The following is a 22,973-nucleotide window of genomic DNA, read 5'->3' on the forward strand; positions in this document are numbered from 1 at the left end:
TCTAGTTAAAGAGCCAGTTATCATTATGGAGTTTCCATGTTTTTTAGGAGTTTGCTCACACTAATACATGTAAAAAAAAAAATGTTGCATTAATTCAGTAAGAAAGTGAAAATTTCGAACAAGAATAGGCATATAAGATATAAATTCATTTTATTTTCTTTATTTGAAAGTCCGGCCGCCAGAGTGCTTAGAAAAATTCTGAAAGAAATGTAGTTGATGATCCCTGCTGTAGACTCTCTGTCCAGTCAGAGACATATATTGTGTAATTGATGTTTTCAGTTCAATTAATTAAATCCAAGTAAATGAACACTCACAAGATGTCACCAAAATCACTCTGTCCCCTTTAAATCTTTCAGAAAATGATGTAAGTGTATCGAAATATATCGAATCGTATCGAATCATATCGTTGGCTGAATATCGTGATATATATCGTGATATATATCGTATCGTGAGCTGAATATCGTGTATCGTGAGATTAGTGTATCGCTACAGCCCTACTAGGGGGTCCTCAGAGTTGCTGCAGGGGGGCCACCAAATTATTGTTCCATAATTAAAAAAATAAACTTGATATAAAAACTAACTTACAAAACATTGATGATAGCCTTACTGGCCTATAGGTACAGTAGGTAGCCTTAAGGTAGCCATCCACAGATACGGTTAAGCTAAAGGATTCACTGTGCCATATTTTAACATTAAAACATGATGCCTAAATATATGAATATGTCAACAATTGTTATTTTAATAGCTTAGTATTGTATGCACCATAAAAAGGTATGTGTGAAGGCTTTATGTAGGCTGCCCTACACTTTATTGTAGGCCCAGTTTAATATGTAATTTATATTTTATAGGCTACTGATATTTTATACAATATATGTAGTAAGGGATCCCTGCACCGTCTCTTTTTCAACTGAGGGGCCCTTAGCCTAAAAAACGTTGAAGACCCCTGCAGTAGGGGATCGTAATGACCCTGCACAATGACCAACCACCATAAATGCACAATTTCTTCTTCCCCAACCCCAGTGTAGATGGTCTGGAGAGTGTCAGAGGATTATCAAGCCATAGAAGGCCATTTTTTAAGGTTTGGGCCCATATAAAAGTAGACATGTTGCATCTGCCAACCTAAGAACAATATAAGACCATCAAGTGTATACACACAGATAAATATATTAGGGCTGCACCAAATTGAAGCCTTAATTGATAGCTTACAGCAATTTTCACCATTTAGGGGGGTCCAGTGGCATGCTCTTCCGAACCTAGTCTCGTAGGCAAATTAACACATATCGCAATGTCGATGCTGAAACCATGCATCATGCAGCCCTAAAATACATATACACATACAACAACAAACAAGGTAAAGGCATTTTGCCACAAAGTCTAAAACCATTGTCCACGTAGTAAAGATTCTTTTTTTACATAACTTAGTTATTTGCAATTTTTGAAAGCTAAACCTCATTGGATTTGAAAAGGATCTGAATTGTATATAGGACACACAACTAGCCACTCGACCCAGGCCCATGGACTCCTCTCCTTCTGTCAAGCTGGAGACGTTTAACCTGCAATGGGCATCTGGTTCATAGGAAATAGAAACAACAATATAGCATCGTTTAAAAAAAAATTTTTTAAGTAAGTAATGAAACGACTGGTTAAGAAAATAATTGATGTAAGTCCCTGTCGCTGCCATGTTGTTTGTGCATCTCTATGGCAAACGCACGGGGGGAGGGATGAGCCCATTCGGAGCTACGGGAGCCCAGAGGGGAGTGTCGGCGGATGTTAAGGAGAAAATCGATTTTTCATTTCCAACAAATCCACGTTAACTACACATTCGAGTTAATCGATAAAATCGATTTATCGCCCAGCCCTACCTCACATTGGTTGCAATAAAAACGCTGATGATATTGCCCGGGCTCATGCGCTTGACTGTGAAAGTTGAGATGCGAAGGTATTTGTGCGCCTTTCAGTATTTTCTTTACAGGCGCGGTTGGTTTTAGCAGAGGGCTGTAGCGGTGCTGCAGGCATCTTTGCATAGTGCTCGTGTTAGCGGCGGCACTATCTTCTTACAGCGCTTACATACTGTTCGTGACTTCTCTGTCACTCTGTTGCCGTTGATCGTTTTCACCAGGAATCGAAAATGCTGCCACACAAACTTCAATGCTAATTTCGAGGGTCAAAGCCAGACTCCATCATGCTGGATGCGATATATCATGTGAAAATATATCTTGCCAGGCTTCAACAGTGTTTCCTTTAGGATTTTTTTTTAGCAGTGGGGGCAGGTCCAAACACAGGTCCGTACCCCCCCCATGAAACATAAATGACAGTTTGCTGCAACACAAACTAATATATTTATTCACCTCTATTCACACACACAATGAGGAATATTTTCAGTTGTGATTGAACTGTATTTTTTGAGTTACTATATAGGCCAACTTTGATCTTGACATATAGGCTAAGCATTCTGTAGCAAATAACAATAAACCCACTATTAATTACATTATCTTAATGCAGTGTCACTACTTCAGCATGGAAATAATGCACCTCACATACAAACTTGGGCAAGGGTGTTCAGCAATCGCTATTATATCGAATCAACAGCCACGTGCTATTTAGCTAGCAGGTGAAGAATACAAACAATGAAAATCACCAGTTAATTTAGATTTGCAAGACCAGGCTTAAATGAACTGACAACAGAATATATACCACTTTTATACCACACAGTTCTCAAGGACGTACACACACCATCTCAACTGGCTAGTTATCCTCGTGTGTCCGCGCTATTCTCCGACATGCACTCTAACAGCCCCTATTTCTGATACCGTGGGGGGCAGAAATGTTGCCGTGGGGGGCCGCCACGGTCAAATCAACATAGAGGAAACACTGTTCAAGTAAAAAAAACAATCAGCATCTGCTGAGGAGCTACTCGCAGCTACAGTACAGGCACGGTTTAGGTGTGCGTTATAGCCGCAACTGTTCGTTCAAAACAACAATGGTGGACGTGATAGACAGATCACCTGCCAGGTATTTTCTGAAAGTGTTTCCAAAGCCGGCTTCTCAGATAGTTCTGTGTAACAAACCATCTGGCGCGTCAGGTTAGTGAAAGTAGGCAGGATGAACTTCTCTCATGTTGTTTTTTTTTTTTTTTTTTTTTATTCTTTAAACTACCTTTGTCACATTCCATGTGAACAAGTACCAAGTACCACACAATGAATGCCTTCAAGGAGAAAAAGTGTGCACTAAATGTTTGGTCATCCCTCTCTTTGATAGGCTATTTTTCAACCACCTTCAAGTTTGGTCGCTCAAAACAAGTAAACACACCAACCTAGTTCTTATCAAGCATAGCATTAAGACCCAGGCTGACAATTCCCAGAATTAACCTGCCATTTTGTCATCCTTACTGTTGCCAGAAAAAGCTAGTTAAACTACGTTTAGGTGGTAAAATATTTTGTGAAAACAAAAAAGGGGGGGTGGGGGATGCTAGGTGTGGTGTTGGTGCTACATGGTTACCTAGAGTTGTCATGGTTTTCTCATTTTCAGCTCATCAACATGTAACAAAGGTCTTCATCTTCAGGGCTCAGCTGCTGCCGTTTCTGCCAGTGTGCTCCTCAGTGGCAGCAGCAGCAGGCACATTTTAATCACTTGCTGGCAGACAAAAATAAGGAGAGAAGAAAAAAAAAAAAAGAAATATCTGCTGCTTCCTGAGAGATGGAGAAAGGGGGAGAAGCCCCTTTGGGCTGAATGGATTGGAGAGCGGAGAGAGCGTGTGTTCTTATTGACTCTGCAACCACAAATATTATTAATGAGAGATGGAAGATATCATTCACCTTGTGGAGTGAAGAGGGGGGACTGTTGGACATGTATTGCCTCTGCCAAACATAAAGGCACGTGTGAAAGGCTTCCTGTAGAGGTAACACCTTTGACTCGACATTGTGAGGGCTTGGGGAGATTAGATTACAAACATCAGAATGGAATTCTAGATTACTCCTCTCAGAGTTTTACTGGCCCCTTGCATATTTTCCATAAAACTGTTAATTTAATAATTGTATAAACATAATGATTCACAATGAGTCTCTCAATTTCTAAACATTTCTAAGCTAACGTTAGCTAGTGTTGCACCTATAGCATCCAATCACGAAAACTACACTTTCTTAATTCGTCACACACACACACACACACACACACACACACACACAGTACAATGTAGTGAAATGTAATTACTGTATTTGACCCATCCTAAGTATTAGGAGCAGTGGACAGCCAGGGTCCAAAATTAGCACCATCTACTAGCCCAATGCTGGTAAAATATGCTGGTGGCTGGTAAATTTGCTTTACCCAACAACAACAAAACAATGGTTATCTATTTCATTCACTAACCATTTGGCTGGTGGACTAAAAAGTTAATTTTGGACCCTGCATACAGCATCCGGGGAATAACTTGGGGTTCAGTGTCTTGCTTAGGGACACTTTGACATGTGGCCGCAGGAGCCTTGGATCGAACCATGGTTACGGTTAAGATAATTTTTTTGGGGGGGGGGGGGAAGACATGCAGCAAATGGCCGCAGGTCGGACTCGAACCCTGAGTCGCTGCGTCAAGGACTAACCCTCTGCATACTAGCACCTGTTCTACCAGGTGAGCTAATCTCTAGTAGGAGTTTGTTAAGGTCTACCACCTTGACTTTCCGGCCTACTTCCTGTTGCCACTAGGGGCCGAGCCAATTGGACAATGTACACTGAAGTTACGCCCACTTCCCGATTCGATGGCGAAACGCACAAAATGGCCGCCCCACCACGGAGAGACCCTGTTAATCTCCGGGGTGATGGCGTACCATGTGAGTAAGCGAGCATCCGGAAAGCGTACCTCCTATGGGGGGGACTCCGAGGCTAACAAGCCATCACCTCCCGTTAGCATCCCATTGACTGCCATTCATTTTGCCGTCACTTTGACAGCGAATAACTTTACATCTGAAGAGCTTAAAGACTATTTGTCCATTGTTTAGTTCTAAAGAAACACGACAATGTATAAAAGGCTCCATTACCTTGTATCTCACGTTATGGCTCCGTAGCAGACGGTTTTGTAAAAATAGGCTAACGATTGTGTCATAACTACGAGACTTTCTGTCGCACAGTAGAGAAATTACCGTATAGTCAGGAGAAGCTCGCAGGCAATCAGGGGGACGTGGAGGCATAGGGGAAAGCATCGGAACAAAATATTTCAGCAACGTTTTGCTCCTTCTCCTACGCTCGTGGACAGCTACTACTCACGCTCTCCTTGTCTGCAAGATTGGGAATGACTGAGATTTCTCTTGGCAAGGCTACCAGAAGACTTCCAACTTTCAGGCAGGTTGCCTACGTCGGCAAGCTCAGTTTGAGGCTGCGCAGTAATGCTCAGCCATCACCGGAAAAGTGCTTCGAATTGACTTCACTGGTCTCCGTCGAAGTCTATGGCGTCGCTGTGTCCATTTCTTTCACTGTCTATGGTAAAAGTCAGACTCGCCCGTCAGGCTGGCTGCTTCTCCAGACACTTTTTAACTGGACGATGAATCTCGTCACGGTTTAATCTGGTAGTAGAAATGGATCTAGCCTCTCGGTGTCAGCAGGTGGACGTGTTCTGCCGCAGCTTGTCCAATATTAACTCACACCTTGTAAACAGTTTCCGTGGCTTCTCCCCAGGACTCACTGTGTGCCGCTCAATTTCAGCCTGCACAGCCTGTCAGCATGCGATAGTTCTTTCGACAGCAGTACAGTTTCACGAGGCAATCCCTACATGGTCCCTGCCGACGTGGCAGCCAGCTTGTTGCGAGCCAAACAGCAGATGCTTCCCTCGCTCGTTTTGCATATTCACCACATGAAAGATCGCTGCAAAGCAAGAGAGCTTTCTCTCAACGAGGTTCAAGTACACTTTGGTATTTTGATACATCTAATCTCGCCTCATTTTTTTTTTTGTCTCAATGAAATTCTCGAATTCACATTTCCGCTGAACGATTATCGGCATTAAGAAACAGGTCTCACACTTTGTTTCTCTTTGGACTATATGAATCATATTTACGGTTCCCAGAAGATGGTTCCTTCTTTAGGTGATTACCTGACCTTTGCAGGGCTCGACACTAACTATTTTCCCTTGAGCACGTGTGTGTTGGTTGAAATATTAAGGAGCGCATAAAGAATTTTAGGGGCACAATGAAAATATATCCAATAATCTTTTCTTTGATAAAAGGAATACGAGGAGACATTTACAAGCAAAGTGATTAGAAAAAAAGCATACTAGGTTTTTGATTGCTTCTGCTTCACACTGTATTTATTTAGTAATTATGTAATTATTTATACTATAAACTGTATATGGTTCAAGGTTCATTTTTTGTCATTGTATAACAAATGTCAGTGTCGCACTAAACTCCCTGCTTAGTTGTATTAATGATATTAAGTTGTGGCTTTCACAAAACGTTCTTTCATCATTTTCAGTACTTCAGGCACCCCAAACGATCCAGCTTTGAGTTTGGGAGCTCTAGCTTGATACCTTAAGCCAGTTGTCAAAAATGTTGGGGGGTTACTTTTGATTGCAGCATGAAATTTGACGAGCAGATCAGCAATGTTGTCAAAATGAGCTTTTTTTCCAGCTTCGTCTCCTGGCTAAAGTTAAGCCCTTCCTTAACAGGCATGATCTAGAGATGGCGATTCATGCTTTTATTAGTTCAAGGTTGGATTACTGTAATGCCCTTTGTGTCGGTCGGAATCAAAACTCCTTCTCACGACTTCAACTTGTTCAAAATGCTGCTGCTCGCTTTTTAACAAATACATCTAGACATGCACACATCACTCCCGTTCTCCACACCCTACATTGGCTCCCTGTGCGTTTTAGAATCAATTGTTAAAAGGTCCCATGACATGGTGCTCTTTGGATGCTTTTATATAGGCCTCAGTGGTCCCCTAATACTGTATCTGAAGTCTCTTTTATATAGAACTTAGTGGTCCCCTAATACTGTATCTGAAGTCTCTTTTATATAGGCCTTAGTGGTCCCCTAATACTGTATCTGAAGTCTCTTTTATATAGACCTTAGTGGTCCCCTAATACTGTATGTGAAGTCTCTTTTATATAGACCTTAGTGGTCCCCTAATACTGTATCTGAAGTCTCTTTTATATAGACCTTAGTGGTCCCCTAATACTGTATCTGAAGTCTCTTTTATATAGACCTTAGTGGTCCCCTAATACTGTATCTGAAGTCTCTTTTATATAGACCTTAGTGGTCCCCTAATACTGTATCTGAAGTCTCTTTTATATAGACCTTAGCGGTCCCCTAATACTGTATCTGAAGTCTCTTTTATATAGACCTTAGCGGTCCCCTAATACTGTATCTGAAGTCTCTTTTATATAGACCTTAGTGGTCCCCTAATACTGTATCTGAAGTCTCTTTCCCAAAATTCAGCCTTGGTGCATACTTGTAGCAAGTGTTATGGTGTTAAAAATACAAAATGTAATTTTGTTGTTGTTGTTTTGAAATACATTTTCTATTGATCAATCGTCAGTGATGTTGAATATACAGTAATGGTGTAAACAGACCATCCTCACGATTCGGCGTGCATGTGAACTGCGGATTCATTGCAGAGTTTAACCGTCAAAACCGTAAGTTTTACCGTCGCTGTGAAACAGCCTAGACGTGATCAGAGGTCAAACTACGAGGTAGGGCACGACGCAGAGCGCAGGCGTACGTCATCATTGCTTCACTTTTAATTAGAGATTTACCGAAAATCGTTTTTCTCCTTAACATCCGCCGACGCTCCCCTCTGGGCTCCCGTAGTTCCGAATGGGCAAACAGAAAAACAGTGAAAACCGCATCCATTTTGTTGTTGTTGAATATATAGCGTAATTATATAATTGGTTGAATATACAGCATAATTATGTCATTTTGTCATTTTTTCCAGGGGTGGCCGGAAAAAACCCCAAAAAGGATGGTAGGAAAAACAATCAAACCAATTTATATTTCCATAAAACTGGCATGAATAATCATAATGGTATACAGGCCCCATGTGTAGCCTGTGTGTGTGTGTATGAGTCAAAACAAAATAAAGTTAAAACTTGTTTTGAACTATTTCTTTGTCATCTGCAGATTGAGATTTTGTGCAAAAAAATCTGGGATTTATTTTTTTTTCTTGTTCATTTTGTTTGTTATAGATCATTGATTTTTGTAGATCATTGATTGAAAGTGTTTTAATCCATGTTTTGAGGATCCAAATAATGTTTCACACCCTGTAACACACGCTGTTTGGTACTGTACGTGTTGAACTCATTAAGATCTCATCTGAACAACATTCATTGTCATTCAAACAACTCTGGATTGTAGTTTAAAACTTTTACAGCAAACTTAATAAAATGCCGGCTTTTATCCGGGCTCGAGTGCATAACTAACGTTACAGTTAATGGGTACAGGCACAGAGAGAACAAGAACTGAAGGGCCGGTTAGCAGCGATTAGCTCCGGTTAGCTCCAGTTAACTCCAAGTAGAGATCAGCTCAAACGGAACACACTGCCGCGGAGAGGGTGAACAACCAGACTCCGATAAATTACATTTGGGGTGCATTCACAGCGGTGCGGCCGCGGTGTTTCTTTGATTTGTCAGTACAGTAAATCCCACGGGAAGCCACAAGCAGCGTGCCGCTACTAACGGAAGCCTGGCTCCGATCCTGAAGTGAACTGTTGACGCGGTGACGTGCACGTGGCGCGCTACTTCGCGAGCAACCTGATCTCACAGAATTCCGTGAAAAGAACACGGCCCCTTAACTCAACATCTGTGGCACTTTCACGGAATCGCTAAATATTCTGTGATGGGCCCACGGAAGAATAAGGAAAAGGTCGTGAGTGGGCTTACGTTTCCATGACACGTGGGACAACAACGGGACGGTTGGGTTTGGGAAACGTGACACGCGGGACAAAGTCCCCGGTCTCCTGGGTGAAAGTCCTGCGTTGTTTGACCCCATCCACCACCCCGACCAGCCTCCCCACGCGGATTTTCGGGCTTTCATACTACTCACTACCGTAGTCGCTCCTAATGCTACGTCATCTTCTCATTGACTTTACATTGGCATTGTTTTCCGTGGTGGCCACACGGAATTTTCACACATTCCGCGCCACCACCACGTAATGCTGCGTTCGAGATCATTTCACGGAATTCTGTGAGACCAGGCTGTCACGAGGGGGGAGAGGCTGGAGGCCGCTAGTCTGTGTGCACTTTAAAAATACATCGTTGATTGGAAAAAAAGAAATGTAAATCAGATTTTATCTATCTAGGTGGGTATAAATCTACCTGGGCGCGGCGCCCAAGTAGAACCTAATGTATGGGTAACACTGTGATGTTTGCCATATAAGGCTGACTTCCTGTTGTCAGCAGGTGGTGCAATGACTATGACTCAATATGGGCATCTAGATGTCTTCAGGCCTTGACTCTTATCCAGCTTGTGAAATTTGGGTTAAGTCAAGTTACGACAGCTTTCTCTGTTATGGCATGCAACATGCAGACTGCCCACCTCACCACGAAATTTAGCATCGTGACAGGCTCCTGACCCATTTGAGATGGATCTGAAGTCTTTTTGCACAAAAGTCCCTTCTTTGTTGTAGACACCGCCTACCAAGAGCCTGGGTCTGTCCAAGGTTTCTTCCCAAGAGGGAGTTTTTCCTCGCCACTGTCGCACTGCTTGCTCTTGAGGGACTTATTGTAATTGTTGGGGCTTTGTAAATTATAGAGTGTGGTCTAGACCTACTCTATCTGTAAAGTGTCTCGAGATAACCTATGTTATGATTTGATACTATAAATAAAATTGAATTTGTTGAAAAACTCTATATTATACTAATTTAGACTTTGTGTTTCCCCTATAATTGTAAAGACAAAGAAATGTAATGCCAACAAATATTGCTAAATATCCGTTGTGTTTCCCCTACATTCATTCTGCAGTGACGCACTGCCATTAGTGAAGCGCAAAATAACACTAATTGCGTCTTAGAGAAAAAGACAACTGGGTTGAGAACGATGTCTCGTGTTATGATGTAGCTCTTTGGGGAATTGCTCCGTGTGTAGCCCGTAGCCAGTGTGTGCGAGACATAGCCAGTGAGACACAGCTCAGAGCAGACAGCTGTTGGCGAATGGAGCAGAGGAGGATTTAACGGTACAGTGTCAAGTTGTAAATGTACAGTGTAGGATTCACGGTTAAGCAGGACAGGAAAAGCTGTTACTGTGCTCCGTCAGTTACTGTTACAGAAAACCACTGAAGGAGCTTTCTCCGAGAGAGGCCTATTTTTTATTTAATATAGGCTATTCATTTTAGATCGTTTTTCATTGGCATGTTTTGTCAAACCCTGGCTTTGAATTTTATTTAATCACAGTTGGTTTTATTAAAAGTGCTTGAGACATATCACAAGTGGCTTTGACTTTCAACTTAACATTATACCGCTTTGTAGAAAATACCGATATTAAGGAATTTTTGGCTCCCCACAAAAGATGTTTTAGCCAGCGCCAAAACGTCAAAGAGAAAAAGATCCCAGTTTTACCATCCAGAGACCGGCTGTCCCGAGACCGTTGTCCGGAAGAGCCAGAAGCAGAGGAATTTTATAAACTTTTAAAACTCCTCCTGGTTATGTTAAATAGTAGCCCACTAGTCCACTTGCGTGTTTTGGTACAGTTGTTTTAGGTACAGTGCGCAGAGGGACAGTATAGTGCATGGGCAAGACCCCCAGACCCCAACCCCCCCCCACCCAACCCTCCAAGGGCCCATTCTGAGCCTGGAAAAACTCTGTATCATGTATCACCATTCAGCTTAAAAATACAGAGATGTGATTTTTGGTCCATATTGCCCAGGTCTAGATTGACTCAAAATAAACTACAGTGTGTGTGTGTGTGTGTGTGTGTGTGTGTGTGTGTGTGTGTGTGTGTGTGTGTGTGTGTGTGTGTGTGTGTGTGTGTTTTCATGGTAATGAAGGAACATGTCAGTTAGGGCTGCACAATTAAATGCAAATGTATCAAAATCGCAATATGGACTAGTGCAATATCTAAATCACAGGTGGGGGCGCAATATTTGTTAAAGGAACACGCCGACTTATTGGTATTTAGAGTGATATTTACACGTCTACATCACCCGATGCGGTTCCTTAGCATTAGCTTAGCCCAGCACAGATCCTGCAGGTAACTGGTTCCAACTAGCCTACTGCTCCGAATTGTGACAAAAGTGTGATTTGTAGAGTCACAGCGTGACAGACAGGCTTGCTGCGAGCACATCACTCCGCCCAAGTACTATATTCTCCCGCCTGAGAATATAGTTCCCGGTTTGTTTACGGTTAGAAGACGGCTGTGTCTCATGTTACGTTGTTTTATGTACACGCTGTGACTCTACAAATCACAACATGTAAATAAGAACATGTTGGCGTTATTTTGTCACTTATTCGGAGCAGTAGGATTACTGGAACCATTCACCTGCATGTTCTTTGATGGGCTGATGCTGCTGGAGCCGTCAGACAGCCTTACAGCACGCACGGAGATGAGAAGGGTATGTATGGACTTGTCTAACTCTGGGGGTTACGGTGAATAAGCTAAATTCCCAATAAGTGGGCGTGTTCCTTTAAAAGGCAAAATATTTGTTAAGCCATTCTGAATTAAGTATTGTGGTGCTGCCGAGCCTTTCCAGCCTACAAATGGTATCCAACAGACTAAGTCCTCGCAAAAAAAAAATATATAATCAATTTCATTTTAATATTTTTCAATGAAAATAAGAATAATGATACAAAATTGATCATTCCCTCCAATATGGTGAATCATATCGCAATATCAGTCAAAGTAATCGCAATTAGATATTTTCCTCATATCGTGCAGCCCTAATGTCAGTGCTAAAGTGTGGCTGATTGATGTATTTTTAATAGAAGATATATATCATGGCTTTGATACACATACTGTACAACACTTCTTAATAGCGTTATTCATTGTTGGCTTGGTCATAAGAAATAAGCCTAACCCTATAAAACATTACCAGATGTATATGTTAAAGTACCAAGATAATGGATCTAAACACAATCACTCTGTGGTCCCAACACTTCCATGAGCTTGTGACAACTGTTTTAAATCAATTTAGTCTAATTGTCCAATTTTTTATTTTTATTTTTTTAAGTAATCGCGGTTTCTTTGTTTAATCGCAATTAATTGCCAACATTAGCTAAGGTCTTAAGGTATGACTGTTGATGGCAATTGTTGATTTTGTTTGGACATGCCAAATTGTAATTATATAAGTGATTATTGGTCGGACTGTTGAGATAGAGCTATGCTAGTTGTTGGCACCTGACCCTATAGTACACCTTCATAGCAACAAAAATTACGAGGGGGGGGGGGGAATACAGTTAGAATTTTTTTTCATGATAATATAGGGGCGTTGTGTACTTCATAGGCTGTGTACCTGTGTTACTACATTATCTCAGTCACATAACTTTAATTTGTTTAAAGAAAGGATTTAATAAATAATTATTTGTTTTAATTTCACTGAAAGAGACAATTATATTGGTAATCGCAATTATTTCTGAAACAATTAATTGTACCGCAAAATTTGGAATTGTTACAGCTCTATCTGGCAGAGACACTGAAGCTTATAATGCGACACATCAGAAGTCCACAAGCCTCAACATTCATAGTTAAAAGATCCAATGTGTAGGAATTTCTCCCGTCTAGCGTTGAGATCGTACATCGCAATCAACTCTCTCGCGCCACGCAGTTCAAAGTACGTATTATAGCTACGGTAGCCTTCACGCTTCAAAAAGCCAGCCTCTTGCTCTTTTCAATATCCTTTTTGTTTTTCTGGGCGAAGAAGAAGACTACTGTTCCTGAAAATTGGATTTTGAATGCGTGGGGTCCTCCATGTTTCCTTCTTCAAACCTGCCGGGGCCGGGAAGCTATGATACCAGTTAGCAGCATTAGCAGCACCCTGTGAGTTTATCATGTGACAGCGAAAACGTGAAAGGCGGAGCAGTATGTCCTGTATGTCCCTTACCGGCTAACGTATTTCAAGATGGCGCGTGAATATGGAGCTTCTACCCCCAGTTCGTGCGAAAGCAAATGTAAAATTTCAAGCCAAAAAGGAATACTTGGAATTGATGGTGGAGGTAAATATTCATGAAAAATGACAAGTTGGTGAACGGGCAACACAGATTTCGATAATGAACAACTAAACACATTACACACTGGACCTTTAAAGTCAAACACAATACAAGAAATCCCAATACATGTGAAGATTGGGCTGAATTAGGGGCCACCAGATACCAATCACTGAAAAAAATAAAATAAAATCTACTCCAGCACCCTGAGAACTCAGCAGGTAGGCTACACATTAGAGCTGGGCAATATATTCGATATTATATCGATATCGTGATACGAGACTAGATATCGTCTTAGATTTTGGATATGGTAATATCGTAATATGGCATAAGTGTTGTCTTTTCCTGGTTTTAAAGGCTACATTACAGTAACGTGATGTCATTTTCTTAACTTACCAGCCTGTTGTAACTGTTCCATTATTTGCCTTTACTCACTTAGTCATTATATCCACATTACTGATGATTATTTATCAAAAATCTCATTGTGTAAATATTTTGTGAAAGCACCAATAGTCAACGCTGCAATATCGTCGCGGTATCGATATCGAGGTATTTGGTAAAAAATATCGCGATATTTGATTTTCTCCATATCGCCCAGCCCTACTACACATCCAGTCACATCTTCACCACTTTAAAAGAAGAACATTTATCTCAAGCAACTTTACCCAAAAGAGTTCCAGTGAACCGAGGCTGAAGCCCATCAGGCTTCACCTTAATGTGACGCAACAACAACAACAACAACTTCCACCACAAACGCTGAAATGCACGCGAAGCAGTCCTCCATCACCACCATCTACTCTGGTAAACTTCAACTTTACACTACGGCAAAGACAACATGGTAGCCGTCGCCACGGCTAATGCGCACGAGCTCACAAAGTAAAACGTGTTTTTTTTTTTAAATCCAAGTGGGGGTGAGCAGACAGTTAAGACGGGAGAAAGGCAACCTGCGCCTACCTACACCTCACCTACTTCATCTCCGTGAGAAGGTCCCGGCTCGCATAACACTGGATGTGTTCGAGAGCAGGAGAACCAGGAGAGGGGGGGGGCGGAACACTGCAGGTATTCTCCCCGGCTTTTAAGCCGCGTCGCCGCTTATTACTCACCTGCCTGCGTGCTGGCTTGGACCACTTGGCGGTGGAGAGACACTGACAGCTGCTGAGACCCCGCTCTCTCTCTCCCTCTCCTCTCCTCTGCTGCTCCCTGCCTCCTGCACCTGCGGCGAACGTAAAGCATGACAAACTGGAGATCCACAGACCGGAAACCGAGAGAAGCTGTCTTCAAAATAAAATGCGCGATTTTGAAACTATTAAAAAAAATAAAAAAAAATAAAATGGCTGTTATGTAGCATAGAAATCTATACGCACCCTAGTGGCAGCAAATTTATTTTGCAGCCAGTTTGGGGGGGGTGGTACATCATGACATCCAGCATCCAAGATCTTGATGTGGGTCTGGCTTGTCAGGCTATAGCTGTTATGGGGATATTATAAATACTTTTTTTCTTATTATTTTATATATATAAGTTTCTTTATTTTGCTGTATTTATATGTTTCCTAATAATGTTCACGAAACTTTGATATTTTCTTTCTGTGAAAATAACTAATTGGGTACTGGTCTACTTAACACATGGTAGCCTATATAGTTCTGTTTTTTTTTTTTTTGGTCTTTATCTTGCAATTTGATTTTGGAACTTTGTGTAAGAGAAACATTGTCACTTGACTTGATATTACCATAGACTGTATACAATATAACCAATAACTTGGTTTTATTCTGAAATCTTGCCAAAACACAAAGTAGATAAAGAAAATTAAGATTTTAATGAGCCCCTGGCCTTTCCTTGAGCACCATCCACTGGGCAAATTTTATATTGCCAGTTGCACTGCTGGTCAAGTTATAAAAAGAGCTAAATCAGCAGTATCTGGTTTATTCTACACAACATTTTGCTACTGTGGAGTGTAATGAACCTCTATAGCATCAGGACTGGAAAATCTTGAAACTATTATTCAATCTATTTTCTCTTTGTCTCATCACTCATCAGAATCTTTATAGCTACAGATTTTGGTAATTGTATGTGTGCTCTACCTACCTACAGTGTTTCTACATGACGAATGAAGCCCAATCTCAAGATTATTTTTTCTTTGACAATGTTAGTTGCCTGTTAGTGTGCATTAAAGGCAATACAGTTAACAGCCAAAACCAATTACAGCCACTAAACAATCCGCAACTCATCACCAAAGGTCAATAAGCTATCAGTACCGGCCCTACTTTGTGTGGAAGTGTGAATTCATTTTACTGTGCCATTTTGTGCTGTGACTAGGCAGCAAAATTACGAATTCCACTATGGCCACGCCAAGACCCGACCTATGAAGCAGCTCGATTGGTTGGGGTTAGGCATTTCATATCGAGAGGTTAAGGTTAGGGGATTGGTCAGGGGACAGGACCTGTACATGTAAGCATGGACGCCTGGCCAATAGTAGTGTGTGAATGCTATTGAAGGGCGGGTCTTGGCGTGGCCATAGTGGGAAAAGAAATATCGCGACTAGGCAGTAGGCCTCCAAGCGAAATTACGAATCCCACTATGTCCACGCCAAGACCTGCCCTACGAAGCAGCTCGATTGGTTGGGGTTAGGCATTGCCAATTGGTCAGGGGATAGGACCTGTACAAATGGGGTTACGTTACCTTGCGTAAGCATGGACGCCTGGCCAATAAATGCTATTGAAGGGCGGGTCTTGGCGTGACCATAGTGGGATTCGTAAAACCGCGGCCTCCAACGGGTCTTGTAGAAAACAAGCAGCGTTTTTACCAACTGAAACATTATGTTGATATTTGTTTCTTAATCAAACCAACATGTGATCACATACTTGTTGTTCCTATGGAGGTGGAATGCATGGACAAAAAAAGCATCCAAAACGTGAAAATAATTTAACATTGACTGACATTTGCTGTCCATCTCTTATAATAATGTTGGAGGCCAGGAGGTGTTAGATGGCTTCAGACTGGGCTAGTACCACATCCACTGTAAAAACCCTTTCCAAATACATTTATTCATAGAGATAGTCTAATTGGCAAGCTGCTTGATAACTCAGTAGGCTGTCTAATAGCAATTTAATGCTTGAATGATTATTGCCAGAGTGCTGTAGGCTAAAAGACAATGCTCGCATTAGGGTTTCCCTGAAAGGTAAAATAAGCAAAAAGAGAGGGACAGTACGTGTGAGGACATACGAGTTCAACACACGTGACTGCACAGTGGTTGTAACCTTGGAGATAGGAGACAACATTGTAAGAACACTTTGTTTTTCCTCATTCTGCCCATTACTGCTGCACCTGTATTCACCCTCTCTGTCAGAGCCGCTCTATTGGAGTGCCAGTCTCTTTAAGCCCCCCCCCCCCTCTCGATAAAACCCAGTCTGCTCTAATTATTCAGCGTTTCCTGATCTCCGGAGCAAGATTTGGCATTAATGAGGTAACCTCTGGTTCAACCCAGGGTTTTCTGTACCACCACGGTGGATCACTTGTTACCGGGTTAAATCGCCGTGGTAACTTATGCTGAACACCTAACCTGGTCGGGAGCAGGTTAAGTTGGAGATCAGGGATCAACTGGTGTAAAAACACCGCCTACTGATCAATCAATACTCGATTGATAACGGCGTCACCGTTCTTAGAAGATCAGGTGGAGCTCGGTGCACAGATAGATAGATAGATAGATAGATGTGCACTCATAAAAGTTAAAACATTTAGAGACTGACAACCCTGTTAACATTCCCTGATGGGTATTTTTATGAAATCTATAGCTTTTAATGGGAGGGAATTAAATATAGGCTGTCAGCTTGTTGAGCCGTGCATCACCAGTGCGCACATCGGTTTGAATTATGCTTTTATGTATTTTATTTGCTCTCACGATTGCTTCCACTGCCAGGGTTCCAACTGAAATAATAGGCTAAAGCAACAACAGTTTATGGAAAGCACAAGTGTAATTATGGTCAGATCTTGTGCCTGACTGATGGGGAAGTGATATTGATAAGAGTTGTGATTTAAACATCTACAGCATCTGCTATTTTTTTTGCCAGCTTTCCTTCCCGTTTTAGGAAGCAGTGACTGTATTGCGTTTTGCCTGTAAAACCCTGTCTGTGTTCTTCATATTTATGTAGAATTATAATTTGCTCTTCGTATGTAAAATATGCGGCTCTGGTAGATGTTTGCGATTGGTCGTGCTGTGCAAACACCGCCTCTTTTATGTGAACGCGCCGCTGGATTGGGAAACCCTGGGTTGATTAAACTAGTGGATAACCACCGTGTGGTTTACGTTGATCTTGATTTGTAGTACAGGCCTCTGTTGTCACCGCTTGTGTACAGTCCATTGCAGCCAGGGAGACTGTTTTTATGATTGTAATTTTTTTTTCCTGTTTTCTTGTGTTTATTTGCTCTGGTTCATGTTTCACTTCTCATGTTTTCTGTCTTCTGTGTTTTTCCTTGTGTTTGTTTCATGCGTTGTTGCTTTTATTTCGTAGTCTCCCTGTTTCTCCCATGTTACGTCTTGTTTACTGTCATGTCTCGTCCCTGTGTCAAGTTTCTGTTGTCTCTGATAGTACTATCAGAGATATGGCTTGGACCCAAGTGCAGAAATGCGAGGAGGGAGCAGCAGTTACAAATAATAATAATTTAATGATAACACAAAGAGACTTACAAACATGTAAGCTGAGCAGGTGAGTAATCCAGAAAAACAGGAACACGGAAGGAACGGGTAACAAATCCAGGAACACAAAATGCAACAGAAGACAGACCTGGCGCACTACACAAAAGACTGACAACGAACCAACAACAGACACAGAAAGCACAGAGACTAAATACACCAGTAAACGAGGGTTAACAAGGGACAGGTGACACAAGGGCTGGGGAACAGGTGAAAGACATCAGGGCGGGGCAGACAATCTCAAAGGCGGGAAAACCAAAAGACAGGAAGTAAAGCAAGACAACACATAAGAGAACAGAGAGATTACAAAATAAAACAGGAAATGGAAAACCAACAGAAAACATTAAAACCAACTAAACACAGAAACTTGACACAGGGACGAGACGTGACAGTCAACAAGACGTAACGTGGGAGAAACGGGGAGTCTACAAAATAAAAGCATGAAACAAACACAAGGAAAAACAGAGAAGACAGAAAACACGAGAAGTGAAACAAGGAACCAGAAGAAATAAACACAATATAACGGGGGGGAAAAACTAACAGAAAACCCAGAATCATGACAGACTGACTGCAACAGATTAAATGGCGTGACAAGGTTCAGTAATACACCCTAGGAATAGAGGATTCCATTACCTGCAACGTTAGATAATCATCACCAGCCACCGTTTACTGTCTGAGCTGAGGGTGCTGGCATTACATAGGGAGATAATCAGGAAACCCAGGCGCACACTACCACTAGCTTTAGCAACGTCGTAATCTATGACGGCACTAATAACGTAAGAATGAAGCAATCAGAGATCACAAAAGAAAAGCCCACCCACCCAGGATGTTGGCGTTTGCCCTAAAGCTTAGCTGAGCTGGTATCGATGAATGTTCTGGTCCCTCGCCCATGAGAGGTAACGATGAGATGCAGTGGCGGTTCTACATTGAACTACGCCCAGGGCTAGCCCCCAAGTTCAGATAAGTTATACTGTCATATTTTGTGCAGAATTGTGTTCTTTGTCTTTTGGCAATGTTGGAGGTAGAGACTGTGCACATTAAAAAGTGTTTCCTGTTGCAATTACAATAGTTAAATAATTGGTGAAAAAAGTGTGTTTTTCAAATGTTCTAATGAAGGATTTGTGCAATTGAGAAATATAATTTTCTCTTTCACTTATATTGTTATAATAATATACACAGTATAGAAATGTGCCAAGAATATATACAATCAAATATATAAAAAATGTAACAAGAGCAGAGAGCAAAAATAATATAAAATATTAAGAATATACAAATTAAATATAGAATAAATAGACCTATTCTAAATAGCACAAATCCTCCATCACACAAGTGGGAAAACACACTAAAGAGAATCTAATTATTACACAGCACTAAGAACAGAAAACTAAAACTAAAACCTGACCTTTCTGGCATTCCTTGATGCAAAATCATCAATGATGTCATCGTATGAGATCTGCTCCCCTGTTGAGTGATTGATGTTGATGACGGCAAGGCCAGTGAGCCGTTCCCGGGACATGGTTGACCTGTACATTAGGTTAACCTCACTGAACTTCTGGCTGGCTTTGTCGTGATAACTGGCCTTATTTCTGCGGCCGCCCCGACATGCTGAAAGCAGACGGCCTCAACCTGACTGGAATAGGATGCGCTGTTTTATCAAGGAATATAGAATATACAGTCCCTCCAGAAAAACGCGATTATGCGATCGCATAATTCAATGCATAATCAGCCAAAGTCCGCATATTTTTGCGGGGGCCGCATTTTTTCAAATGCGCCGCACTTTCGCTGCATAAATTGCCGATTTCCGCGCAAAATATGCGGGGCTTGCATGATTTCATAATCCCCGAATTTAGTTGCAAAAAAAGTCCCATATATCCATTGACATATATATCTTAGCAGAAAGTTGAAACATTTTGCGTCTACTTCATGGATGTATTAAGAGAACTACTTCACACAAGAGCAGCCATTTTCCCCTGTTGCCATGGGAACGTTATGAAGTGACGTAATTACGCGACGTGAACATCATCGAAAAGCAGGGTGTTGGGGGAATCACTTTTTTTTCTTTTTGTAATTCCAAGTTTTTTATTGCTTTTTCCTTCGGTGTATGACAGTTCAGCGTATCACATACAGAGACATTTCCTGTTACAATTCAAAGCGAGTCTAAACCATAGACAGAGCAAACAAACAAAAACAATAATAATATACAGTATATATATAAACATATACACACATAAATACATATAAGCATATATACATACATGAAATCAGGTACAACAAGACTATAACATCAGCAGCTTTAGGGGCACATCAATATTGGAATACTTAGCAGTGTTGATCATAATACAGGTTTATCAGTTAGTGTGATGTATGTCCAGAAACTATCCCAAGCTGGTGCTTCATCTTTTTTTACAGTGCTTATTCTGTTTAGCATATGCTCATATGAAGCTGTTTTTATCATGGTGTTGGCCCTTTCTTTTAATGCCGGGATTTTAGGTTTTCCAATGTTTAAGTATCATCCTGGCAGCTACTGTAATGCCAACCATGATTACAGAAAACTCTTTACTTGATATGTTGTGTAATTGACTTCTGTCACCTAACAGGCAGAGTCTTGGAGATATTGGTAGGTTTCTTCCGGCCCAGTTACCTAAATATTCCAAAATGATTCTCCAGAACGGCTGGATAGTTGGGCATTCCCAAATACAGTGTAATAGAGTGCCTGCTTCTTTCTGGCATTTCCAACACAAATTGTTATTCATTACTCCCATTCTGTATAATCATAAAGGTGTCCAATAATATCTGTGTATTGTTTTATATTGGGTGAATTTCCCTTTCACTTCCCTTATGTATTTTCCATTGTCAGATACTATCTTCAGCCGTTCCCTGTCCTCCATTATACATCCTAGGTCTTTCTCCCATATTACTTTTAGGTTATTACAGTCATTGCTGAGCAGTTGGTTGGTTGTTTTATAGAATACAGAAGCTCGATGGCACTCCTCAGGTTGTGTGAAGTAGTCCATGATGTGGTTTCCAACTGTGAACTGAATCTTGGTGGAAATATGTTGTAGGTACTATCAAAAATGTTCTTTCCCCTTGAGCTTGTATTTTCTAGTTCAGTCAGAGTATGACACAAACAAGTCCTCTTCAAAAAGATCAGCGATGTTACATATACCATTATCATGCCATTTTTTTCCAAAATACTGATGTCTTCCCAATTTTAATCATAGAGTTATACCATAGAGAGGAGTAGGATTGCTTATGGTGTTTAAACATCTTATGTATTTTAGTCCAAATTTCTTTGGAGTGTGACATGATAGGATTGAATAAGTCAGATGAAGACTGGGAGAGTCTATCTATAGGCGAAAATGGAAATGCCAACTTATTTTCAATAGTAACCCTTAGTCCAGTCTTTAGTCCAGTGCTTGGCTATTTTGGCCATTTCAAAGGAGATACAATACAATCTTGGGTCTGGCAGTCCCAGTCCTCCTTTATCTCTAGGTGAGCACATTTTGCTAAGCTTAATTCTGGGCCTTTTCCCCTCCCACAAGAAGTCTTTAATTATTGTGTCATATCGTTTGAAAATCTGAGGAGAAGTAGTAACTGGTACCATCATAAGTATGTAATTGAATTGTGGTGATATCACCATTTTTATAACGTTAACCTTTCCCCATAATGTAAGCCTGAGTTTACCCCATTTATCTAAATTTGTTTTTATTTTCTGTAGTACTGGTTCAAAGTTTATTGCCGGTATGTCCTCAACATCCTGGCTCAGTTTTATTCCCAGATATTTCATCCCTTTTGGAACCCATTTAAACCCAAACTGTGAGACTGAGGTTGAATTACATAATCCCGAAATAGGCATACCCTCCGACTTTGTCCAATTAATCTTGTATCCTGATAATTTGGAATATGATTTTATTGTGTCCATTAAGTGGGGTATTGAATTCAATGGGTCTTTTACCAGCATCAAAATGTCGTCCGCGTACAATAGCAATTGGTGCTCTTTCCCGCCTCCATCCACCCCCTTAATATTTCCATTCCTTCTTATAGAAATAGCCAGAGGCTCCAATACGATATTGAACAATAATGGGGATAGAGGGCAGCCCTGGCGGGTCCCTCTAGTGAGATTAATTAGGGGTGATATTAAACCATTGGTTATCACCGCTGCCTTTGGACCTTTATATAATGTTTTGATCCAACTAATAAATGTTTGTCCGAATCCAAAATGTGATAAGGCTGAAAACAAGAATTCCCACTGAACCAGGTCAAATGCCTTCTCAGCATCGAGCGAGAGGGCAACGACCGGATCCATTCCCGACCTACTGGACCACATCAAGTGTAAAAGTCTTCTCATATTGTCTGTGGATGCCCTGTTTTTCATAAATCCCACTTGGTCAGGGTGTATGATGCTTGGTAATGCACTTTCCAGACGTAAGGCCAAAATCTTGGTTAAAATTTTGCAATCTAGGTTAATTAAACTCAGAGGTCTATAATTTGCAGGATCTGCTGTATCCCTGTCTTTTTTAGGTATTACGGATATCAAGGCCTCGTAGAATGTTGGAGGGAGAGATCCTAATGTGAATGCCTCATTGTATACGCCTTTTAATATTGGTGCCAGGATGTCTATATATTGCTTATAATATTCCACCGGGAATCCATCCATGCCAGGTGCCTTCCCTGCTTTCATGCATGAAACAGCCTTCCTGATTTCAGTCTCTGTTATTGGGCTGTCCAGCAACTCAATACGTTCAGTTGACAGTTTAGGCATATTAATGCTAGTGAAGAAGTCCGTTAATTCATCCTGTTGAGGATTAATATCCGATGTATATAATTCTTTATAAAACTGTTGTAGAACACCATTTATTTCCTTTGTTGAGGAAACTAATGTATTGCCTTTTTTAATTGCTGGTATCACATTGTGAGAGTCTTGTTGCTTTAGTTGTCTAGCAAGTAGTTTGCCTGTTTTCTCCCCTCCTTCATAGAATGTTGTCCCAAGCCTAAATAAAGCATATTCTACTTTTTTATTATAGATTTCCTGCAGCTGGAACTTAAGCTTACATAGATGTTGATATAGCTTATCCGAAAAATGTTTTGATAGTTCCATTTCCTGATATTTGATCGCATTCTCCAATTCCATTAACTTTTTTGTATACTCTTTTTTTCTTTTTAGTTGACTGTGCTATCATT

General features: G+C 41.0%; 1 protein-coding gene across 1 annotated transcript in view; it reads right to left on the reverse strand.

The window, feature by feature from the left end:
* The window catches only part of rbfox1 (RNA binding fox-1 homolog 1), a 384,783-nt gene extending 370,495 nt beyond the window's left edge, over positions 1 to 14,288 (reverse strand). Inside the window, exon 1 of the mRNA XM_039824786.1 lies at positions 14,208 to 14,288. The gene's annotated coding sequence lies outside the window, so the exon portion shown is untranslated. The remainder of the gene's footprint in view (positions 1 to 14,207) is intronic.
* Between the last annotated feature and the right edge of the window lie 8,685 nt (positions 14,289 to 22,973).

Source organism: Perca fluviatilis, chromosome 15 (genome assembly GCF_010015445.1).
Source record: "Perca fluviatilis chromosome 15, GENO_Pfluv_1.0, whole genome shotgun sequence".
In the NCBI taxonomy this organism is placed as follows: Eukaryota; Metazoa; Chordata; class Actinopteri; order Perciformes; family Percidae; genus Perca; species Perca fluviatilis.